The sequence below is a fragment of the Peromyscus maniculatus genome, chromosome 7 (genome assembly GCF_049852395.1).
Source record: "Peromyscus maniculatus bairdii isolate BWxNUB_F1_BW_parent chromosome 7, HU_Pman_BW_mat_3.1, whole genome shotgun sequence".
Lineage (NCBI taxonomy): Eukaryota > Metazoa > Chordata > Mammalia > Rodentia > Cricetidae > Peromyscus > Peromyscus maniculatus.
In genome coordinates, this window is record NC_134858.1 from 1517784 (window position 1) to 1528238 (window position 10455).

General features: G+C 39.2%; 1 pseudogene; it reads left to right on the forward strand.

Moving 5' to 3' along the window:
• Positions 1-9043: 9043 nt before the first annotated feature.
• LOC102907887 (large ribosomal subunit protein eL15 pseudogene) lies at positions 9044-9981 on the forward strand (annotated as a pseudogene).
• Positions 9982-10455: the final 474 nt, after the last annotated feature.

Here is a 10455-nt window from a genome sequence, read left to right on the forward strand (position 1 = left end):
AAAATATCCTGAGTGAGGTAACTCAGACCCAGAAAGACAAACATGGTATGTACTCACTCATAAGTGGATACTAGATGTAAAGCAAAGGATAACCAGGCTACAATCTACAACCTAGAGAAGCTTGGTAAAGAGGAGGACACTAAGAAGAACACATGGATTGCCCCAGGAAGGGGAAAGGGTTAAGATCTCCTAGGTAAACTGAGAGGAAGGAATAGAGGGGAAGGAAATAGAGGGGAAGGGAAGTGGGAATATGGGGAAGTCACGGGGAGGGAGAGCAATGAAGGAGATAACTTGACACAGTGTACCATTAAGGGGATGTGGATTAGTCTGCAGCTAGGGAAAACTCCAGGAACTTATAAGAGTGTCCCCAGCTAAGACTCATAGCAGTGGTGAAGAGGGTTCTAGAACTAGCTTTCCCTTTCACTCAGATTGATGTCTACCCTAACTATCATCACAGAACCTACATCCAGTGGCTGATGGGAGGAGATGCAGAAACCCACAGCTAAACACTTGGCCAAGATTCTGGAGTTCAGTTGAAGAGAGAGAGAAAGAATTATAGGAGCAGGGGGGGGGTCAGAATCATTATGGGAAAAACCACAGAAATAGCTGACCCAAGCTAGTGGGAGGTCATGGACTCTGGACTGACAGCTGGGGAGCCTGCATGGGGCCAAACTAGTCCCTCTGAATGAGGGTAAAAGTTGGGTGGCTTGATGTGTTTGTGGGTCCCCTGGCAATGGGATCAGGACTTACCCCAGGTACACAAACTGGTTTTTTAGACACCATTCCTTATGGTGCAATCCCTTATTCAGCCTTGATGCAAGAGGAATGGGCTAGGTCTGGCCCACAAATGGTATAACAGCCTGTGTTTACTACCCAAGGGAGGCCTTATTCTATGAGGAGGGGATGGGGGTGAGATAGGGGTAGGTGAGGGAAGTAGGAGAAGAGGAGGGAGGGCGAACAGGGGTTGGTATGTAAAAGAAAAGAAAATCATTTTTAATAAAAATTATATATGAAAAATTGCCCTAATAGGAAAATCACAAAAGACCTAACAAAAAAAAGGAGAGAGAATTACATAACATTTTCCCTTATAAACATAGATGCAAAATTTTTCAATAAAATATTTGCAAACTAAATCCAAGAACACATTAAAAAGATCATGCACAATGATTAAGGAGACTTCATTCCAGAGATGCAGGGTGGTTTAATATATATAACTCAATATGTAACCCACCACATAAACAGAGTAAAAGAAAATATTCACATAATCATCCTATTAGCCTTCTCTCCAAATAAAAAGTCTTGCGCACCTCTAACCTAGCAAGTGAAAGACTCATATAATAAAAACTATAAGACATTAAATAAAGAAATCAAAGAAAAATATCAAAAGATGAAAAGATCTCCCATGCTCATGGTTCAGAAGGATAACACAGTGAAAATGGCCAGTCTACCAAAAGCAATCTAATTGAAATTCCCTTGAAAATTCCAACATAATTCTTTACAGAACTTGAAAAATTTTTTTTTCAACATCATGTGAGCCTTACTCACCATTCTGTTGCAATGAGGAGACATGGCAATCTCTTAACTGTAACCTTTCATAAAATTAAAATAAAAATGCACACCACATACTTTCAATATACAATGGCACATGATATATATTATCATTCCAAATGTAAGGGAAGAAAGAGAGCATAGTGAAGAAATACTAGACCAAACAAAGTAAGTTCAAACCCCAACAAGAAAAACTCTTCTAAATTCTACATCTGTCTGATGTCAACGTGCTCTTAAGATCTCCAAAACTTCTTTCAGCTTTGTTGATTGCAACACATTTCTCTCTCTTGGGCTGGTTCTATACCCAGTCTGCTGCTTTTCTGGGCAGGTGTCCCATGACTCTGGCATCTCCAATATTTTGTGGTCTCCAATATAACCAAAATTTCACCTTCACAGCTTCACACAGCAGCTTCCCTGGGACTCCTTGCAGGGACATTCCTGATGCATGCCTGGCCTCAATGACTTTCATAAGCCATGGAGGGAGATTCCACAACCCCTTTCTTATATTCTTGACTCTAAAGCCAGAACCAAGTGGCTGAATCTGCCAAGTTCTGCTGCTAGCTGGGGCTGGAAATTGGCTCCCTCCTTGAATTACATTTGCATCAGCTTTCTTTTGTGTTTGGTTAAGGTTTTCTTTATTTCTCTTTCACAAGTTGGCTTGGTGGGGTCTTACTCTGAGGTCATCACTCCTTTTATTTCATTTAACATCAGGTTTTCTTTAAACCTTTTATCTCCTTGAGCACTAAACTTCATTTCATTACACTTCCTAGTGCTCCTTTTCTTCTCAAACTGTACACTATATATTTTTCCTCACTTAGCTTGTTCCTTTTTATTATAAATCTGCATAAGAGTAATCATTAATATTATGCAACACAGTTAACATTAGGCTCTCTTGAAATCTCTTCTGTCAATGCCTTTAATTTAAAACTCTTCTATTTAACCTTAGGCAGATTTTCAGGATGGGAACAAAGAGAAGCCACATTCTTTGCTAAGTATCACAAGAATGGTTGCTAGTAATATCACTAATATTACTAATATTCTTCCCTTCTGAAACTTTTTGAGCCAGGCCACAATTTATATTGATTTCAATATCACACGTTCCAAGCTTCTACTAGCATGTCCTATTAAGTCCTGTTCAAAGAACTTAACTGCTTTCCTAACCCAAAGTTCCAAAGTCCACATTCCACCAAAATTCAGCATAGTCAGGTCTGTCAGAACAACATGCCAGTCTGGTGTAACAATTTCTGTCTTAGTCACTGTTCTATTGTTGTGAAGAGATACCATGAGCAAGATAAATATTATAAGAGAAAGCCATTTACTTGAGGGCTTACAGTTCTAGAGGTTTAGTTCAATATCATCATGGCAGGAGGCATGGAGGCATGCAGGCAGATGCTGAAGCTGTAGCTGACTGAGAACTACATCCTGATCCATAGGTAGAGAGAGACAGACTCTGGTCTTGGCACAGACTTTTGAAAACCACCTCCAGTGGCATACTTTCTCCAACAATGCCACATCTCTTAGTCCTTGTAATCCTTCCAAATAGTGCCACTCACTAGTGACTAAACATTAAAATATATGAGCTTTTGGGGGGAGGTATGGTATTCTTATTTAAACTACCACTATGTGGAAACACACATACAAACAAAACAAAACAAAAACACAGTAGCTAAAACAATCAATCCTGAATAGTAAAAGAGGTATCTGGAGATATCACCATCCTCAATATCAATTATACTAGAGAGCTATAAGAATAGAAAAAATAGCCAGGCAGTGGTGGTGCATGCCTTTAATCTCAGCACTTGGGCTGAGGCAGATGATCTCTGTGAGTTTGAGGACAGCCTGGGCTACAGAGTGAGTTCCAGGACAGGTTCCAAAGCTACATAGAGAAACCCTATCTAAAAAAAAAAAGAATAGAAGAAATATTGTGCTTTGGCATAAAAATAGGCACATTGATCAATGGGATAAAATTGAAGACCCAGATATAAATCCACATACCTATAGACATAAGTCAGAAATGCACACAGGAAAAAAAGACAGCATCTTCAAGAAATTATGCTGGTCAAATTAGATGTCTGCATGTATAAAATACAAATAGAGACATACTGATCACCTTGAACAAAACTTAACTCCAGAAAGATCAAAGACCTCAATCTAAAGCCAGATACAGTGAATCTGAAAGAAGGGAGAGTAAGGAACAGTCTTGAACTCACTCCATAGGAAAAGACTTTCTGAACAGAACAATGATAGCACAGACACTAAGAACAACAATAAATGGAACCTCATGGAATTGAAAAGCTTCTGTAAAGCAAAGGACATCATCATTCAAAATGGCAGCCAACAAAATGGGAAAGGATTTTTTACCAGCTATATATCAGAAGGCTAATATCTAAAATACATAGAGAACTTATAAAAAACCTAGGTATCAAGCAAACAACCCGATTTAAAACTGTGATACAGATCTAAGCAGATAATTCTCAAAAGGAGAAACACAAATAGCTGAGAATAAGTTAAAGAACTGTTCAATATCTTTAATGATCAGGGTAATGCAAATCAAAACTACTTTGAGATTTCATCTTACACCTGCCAGAATGGACAAGATTAATAAAACAAATGATAGTTCATGCTGGCAAAGATACTATTGGTTGCAAACTTGTACATCCACTATGGAAATCAGTGCAGCAGCTCCTCAGGAAGATGAGAATATATCTATGTTAAGATCCAGGTATATCATTCTTAGGTATATATGCTAAGGACTCAACTACATCCTACTCCAGAGACATTTGGTCAACCATGTTAATTGCTGCTCTATTATAATAGCCAGAAATTGGAAACAACCTAGATGTCCATCAATGGATGAATGGACAAAGAAAATGTGTGCATTTACATAATAGACAATTACTCAGCTGTTAAAAGTACAAAATCATGAAATTCACAGATACATTGATGGCACTGGAGAAAATCATTCTGAGTGGGGCAACCCAGCTCCAAAAAGACAAATACAGTTTGTATGTTGAAGTTAGCTGCTGTCTTAGTTGGGGTTTCTTTGGTTGTGAAGAGACACTATGGCCACAGCAATTCTTATAAAGGAAAAACAATTATATTGGCTTACATTTTTAGAGGTTTTATTCATTGTCATTATGGCTCAACATGGTGGCATGCAGGCAGACATGTACTGGAGAAAGAGCTGAAAAGGAGCTACATCTTGACCCACAGGTAGCTGGAAGTAGGCTGAGTGTCACACTGAGCAAAGAAGACCTCAAAGCCTACCCACTACAGTAACATACTTCCTCTAACAAGGCCACACCTATTCCAACAAAGTGACACCTCTTAATACCACCACTCCCTATGAGTTTATGGGGGCCAATTACACTTAAACTACAACATCCCACTACTTGGCCTCATAAGCTTGTAACAATACCATGATGAAAAATGCATTTAGTCAAACTTCAAGAGTGCCCATAGTCTATCACAGTCTCAACAATGTTTAAAAGTCCAAAGTTAAAAGTCTCTTCTGAGATTCATGCAATCTCTTAACTGTAACCCCCTATAAAATCAAAATAAAAAAATCACATACTTCCAACATATAATGGCACAAGATATACATCACCACTCCAAAATGTAGGGAAGGGAGCATAGTGGGGAAATACTAGAACAAAGCAGGACCAAACACTAGCTGGGCAAACTCCAAACCCTGCATCTCCATGTCTGATGTCAAAACACTCTTCAGGTTTCCAACTTATTTCATTTTTGTTGACTAATACACTTCTTTCTACTGGGCCAATTACACTCCTTGTTATCAGCTTTCCTGGGCAGGTATTGGCTTCTCCAACATCTTGGGTTCTCCAAGGCTTAACTTTACAGCTTTATACTATAGTCTCTCTGGGCCTCCACTCAGGGATACCCCAATACATGCCTGGCTTTGGTGGCTTTCTTTATGCATGGAGGCAAATTTCATAACCCCTTTCTTCTATCCTTAAAGCCAGAACAACCACATGGCTGAAGCTGACAAGTTATGCTGATTACTGTAACTGGAACATCGCCCCCTCATTCAATTACACCTTCACCAGCTTTCTGTTTCTGATGGTATCCTTCACTGGCTAAGCTTACTGTCTTGAAAATGGATCTGTAGACTAGACTGGCCTCAAACTGAGAGCTCTACCAGCCTTTGCCTTCCTAGTGCTGGAATTCAAAATGTGTACCACCATACCTGGCTTAAGCTTTTTTTTTCTTTTAATTCCCTTTCACAAGATGGAAACTTAGCTGGGTATGATCTTGCCCTGAAGTCACTACTTCCTTTATTCCATGTTGTAATCTGTCTATCTCCTTGAACACAGACCTAGCTTCAGTCCATTTCCTGGTGCTCCTTTTCTCCTTAAATTGTACCTTTATTCCATGCCTTAATCTGTTTATCTCCTTTAACAGAGGACTTAGCTCCAATCCACTCCATGATGCTCCTTTTCTCCTCAAATTGTACACTTTGTATTTTTCCTTTCTCAGCTTGCTCCTTTTGTAATAACCACATGGTAGAGTCTATTCTAGGCCAATTACATTCAAATTACCATAGCTGCTAAGTCTTGGATAACAGGCTATAATCCATATAAACACAGTAGTTAGGTATAGAGTAAATGACTAAGGGGGGATGGAAGGATATCCCTAGGAAGGTGAAATAGAATGCATTATTATGGATGGATGTAGGGGCAGACCCGGAAAGAGAAGATCCTATAGGGAAGTAGAGGGAAGAGGAATGTAAGGGAGGAATACAGGGAATGACAGCTAAAACCAAGGGCCATTTGAGGGGTCACATGAAAACCTAATATGGTAGAAGCTTCTTAATATATGTACAAACAGGAAAGAAATCTAAATTGGAATAACCAAATAATAGGCAAGATAAAGTCCCAACTAGATGTCTATCACCACAAAATAAATCTCCAGTATCAGGAATGGATTGCAACTAAGTTGTTGGCCAAAGCATCCCCATGGAAACTCTCAAACATCTCAGTCTATTACTAAGGCTATTGGGTACTCTTCACTAACTGATAATAAGGTCCTACTACTGAAGACAACACCTACATAACTCACTGAACATGGAGAAGTCCATCTTGTTTCTACTTAGAGCCTTCACCCCTACTAACTACTGTTTGTGGTACTAGAAAGTACTTTGCACACTACATATAGAGAAATATAAAAAAAAAAAACAGATACAAACCCTGCAATATATAATGGTGACCCGCCTGATGATATGCTGGTACAATAGTAGCACAGGAGTTGAGGGAGTAACCAAGCACTGTCTGATTGGAATTAAGGCCCACTCAATAATATGGAATCCATGCCTGACACTGTCTAGGTGGTCAAGAACCTGAGACTAGATAGGCCAGGGACCTAGGGGGAACTCAAATACTACTGTTCTTCAATAAAATGATTCTAATAGCATTCTGCCACACTCATAGATCAGTATCTTGCTCAGAAATCATCAGAGAAGTTTCCCCATGTAGTAGGTAGAAACAATTACAGAGATTCATAATTGGACAATGTACAGAGAGTGAGAGGCCTTGGAATACTCAGTCCTAAATAGTATGTCTCTATCAAATCCCTTCCCTCTGGGCTCAAGGAACTCTGTGGAAGCAGAGGCAGAAAGACTGTGAAAGCCATAGAGCATAGAAGACATCAAGGAAACAAGGCCTTCTAAACACAGACATATCAACATACATATGAACCCACTGAGACTATGGCAGCATATGCAGAACCTGACAAGTCTGCACAAGATTGGGTCCCACTGCTGAGATGTGAAATAGATAAAAGCCCCCATTCCAAACCCAGAAACTATCTCCAAATATTTACTCACAATGGAAAAATTCTCTTCAATGGAGTCTCACTGGATATACAAGCTACACTTAAGGCCAGGTACCATGTCCAGCAGTAGATGGACAACACAAAATGAACTCTATGGGTTTTTTTTGGGGGTGGTCTTACAATGCTTTGTGTGGGACTTTTTATTTTTTTAACTTTATAGATCTTTTGGTTATATATTATGTTTTCTGATTTTGTCTTTATGGGTTTTTTGTGTGTGCAAATGTATGTTTCTTTATGTGTTTCTTGGGCTTTTGGGGGGGTGCTATTTTTGTCCTATTCTAGTTTATTTTTATTGTATCCTATTGTACTTTATTTTTCTTGCAAATTTGTATTCTAATAAGATAGAAAAAGAAAAGGCATGGATTTGTGTGGGTGGGAAATTGGGGAAGATCTGAGAGGAGTTGGGGGAGGAGAAACTATAATCAGAATACATTGTATGAAAAACATCTGCTTTCAATTAAAAAGAGAAATATGGCACAAATATACAGTGCAATTTTATTTGCCCCCAAAATAGTTTAATTTGCAAGAAGTGAGCACAACTGGAAAATATATTAAGTGAGGTAACCTAGGCTTAGAACAAAATGTTCTTCCTCACATGCAGATCCTAGCCTCTAACTGCTATGTATGTGCTACGTATGTGTATAATGAATATGGATAAAGGCCTGGATATGGGGGCCGATAAGATTGCATAAAAAGAGGCTTTAAAGGAAGGGGATGAGGAAGACAACAGAACAATATGGAAGGAGTAATAGGGTGTAGGGTACAGTGCAGAAGAGGAGCAAAGAGATGAAGGGAGAAATTTACCAAAATGAAATATATGTGGAAATTTCATATGGAAACATTACTTTTTAAACAAATTTGGAAAATAGTTTTGAGAGTCAATAAAGAAAGAAGAAAATCATCCAAATTGAATGATCCTACTTGCCATCCTTTTATCTGCTGATGATCTCATTTGGAGTACTAACTCATTCAAATACACATAGTAATGACCACTGTGATTTAACTGATACAGTACCCAACCCTGTGCTGTGGACACATTCGACTTTCAGTAAGTGTATTTGAATGAGTCTAATGTGTCCACAGCACAGGGTTTGGTACTGTATCAGTTGAATCACAGTGGTCATTACTCAGTGAGTTTGCAGACTGGATTGTACACAATGTCTACAAATAACATAATTTGGAATAATGTTGACAAGATCAGAGGAGAGGCTCACTGAAAGTAAATGAAAAGTTGGATTTTAACATAGGATAATGAGGGACAATCATTCCAAGTATGGAGATATAGGAACAAAAACTAACCAATGCACAGGAACTTGGACAATATGGGAAAATAGTGTTGATTTGGTTAGGTGCCTGAAGGGCACTTGGAGAAAATGGATTAAAAGGAAATGGGGACAGACCAAGAAAAACCTTAATGACAATTAAATGTTATTTAGAAGACAGTGATGAAGCTCTGCAGTTATTTAATCAAGGGAATAATGCAATCAAAGATGTGCACTGCATAATATTCCTAAGATGTTTATGGTGAATAACAAGTACAGGAAAGTAGCTAACAGAAACTTCTAAGGCTGCTGGTCTAATTGATGAAGGCTAAAAAACAAAACAAGTATTTTTTTCTCTGGCAGCTGATATCAGGTGAGCCAAGATGGGTGCATACAAACACATCCAGAAGCTATGGAGGAAGAAGCAGTCCGAAGTGATGCACTTTCTTCTGAGGGTCCACTGATGGTATTACTTCCATCTCTCTGTGCTGCACAGGGCTCCCCACCTAACCCAGACTGATAATGCATGAATGTTGGGGTACAAGGCCAAGCAAGGTTATGTCATATACAGGATTCCTGTCCTCCATGGTGGCCACAAGTGCCCAGTTCCTAAGGGTGCAAGCCTGTCCATTTTGGAAGCCTTCAATCTGTTGCTAAGTAATGGTGAGCTAGACACCATTGCTGTGGGATGTGCTTCTGTATGCTGTGAATGTGTGTTGCTCTCATTGGTTAATAATAAAGCAGTTTTGGCCAATGGCAAGGCAAGATAAAGTTAGGTGGTACAATCAAACTGAGGACAGAAATAAAGAAGGGTAGAGTCAGAGCAGACTCCAACCAGTCACTGAGGAAGCAAAATGTATAGAAAATGAGGTAACAAACCACAAACCACATGGTAAGGCATAGATAAGAAATATGGGTTAATTTAAATGTAAGAGCTAGCTAGTAATAAGCTTCAGCCATCAGCCAAACATTTATAATTAATATAAGCCTCTGAGTGATAATTTGGGAGGTGACTATGGAATGGGGTAAGACAGTGAAAAGCCTGTTTACATGCTGTTGTGGGGCTTTGAGAGTCCTGAATTCTTACTGGATTGGTAAAGATTCCACAGACAGATTTTTGGAAATTATCCTCATTGATTCATTCCATAAAGCCATCATAAGGAATCCTGGCACCCAGTGGATCACCACACCAGTTCACAAACACAGAGAGATGCGTGGGCCACAAGAGCCATACATAGCTTTGGAAAGGGCACAAGTTCCACCACACTATTGGTGGCTCTGGAGAAAGCCCAATACTCTCCAACTCCACCATTACAGCTAACACACATAATGTGTGTAAAAATTCATGGCCAATAAACAATTTAGGCCCATCAAAAAAATAATCAGAGGATGTGCTGAAGTGTGTTACGATACATAGAGAACTGTAAAGCCATAGCATCTGTGAGATAGAAGTATTCACTGTAGGCAAAGACAGAAGGATTAGGGAATCGCTAAGTGTAATGGCATTAAAAGCAAAAGGATAGCTTCCAAATACAAATTTTAAAAATGTTTCAGAAGCTACCAGGGTGGGTCAGAAGTTAAAGACGCGGGGCTGGAGAGATGGCTCAGTGGTTAAGAGCACAGACTGTTCTTCCAAAGGTCCTGAGTTCAATTCCCAGCAACCACATGGTGGCTCACAACCATCTGTAATGATATCTGGTGCCCTCTTCTGGCCTGCAGGGACACATGCAGACAGAACACTGTATACATAATAAATAAATATTAAAAAAAAAAAGTTAAAGACGCATTCTAGAAT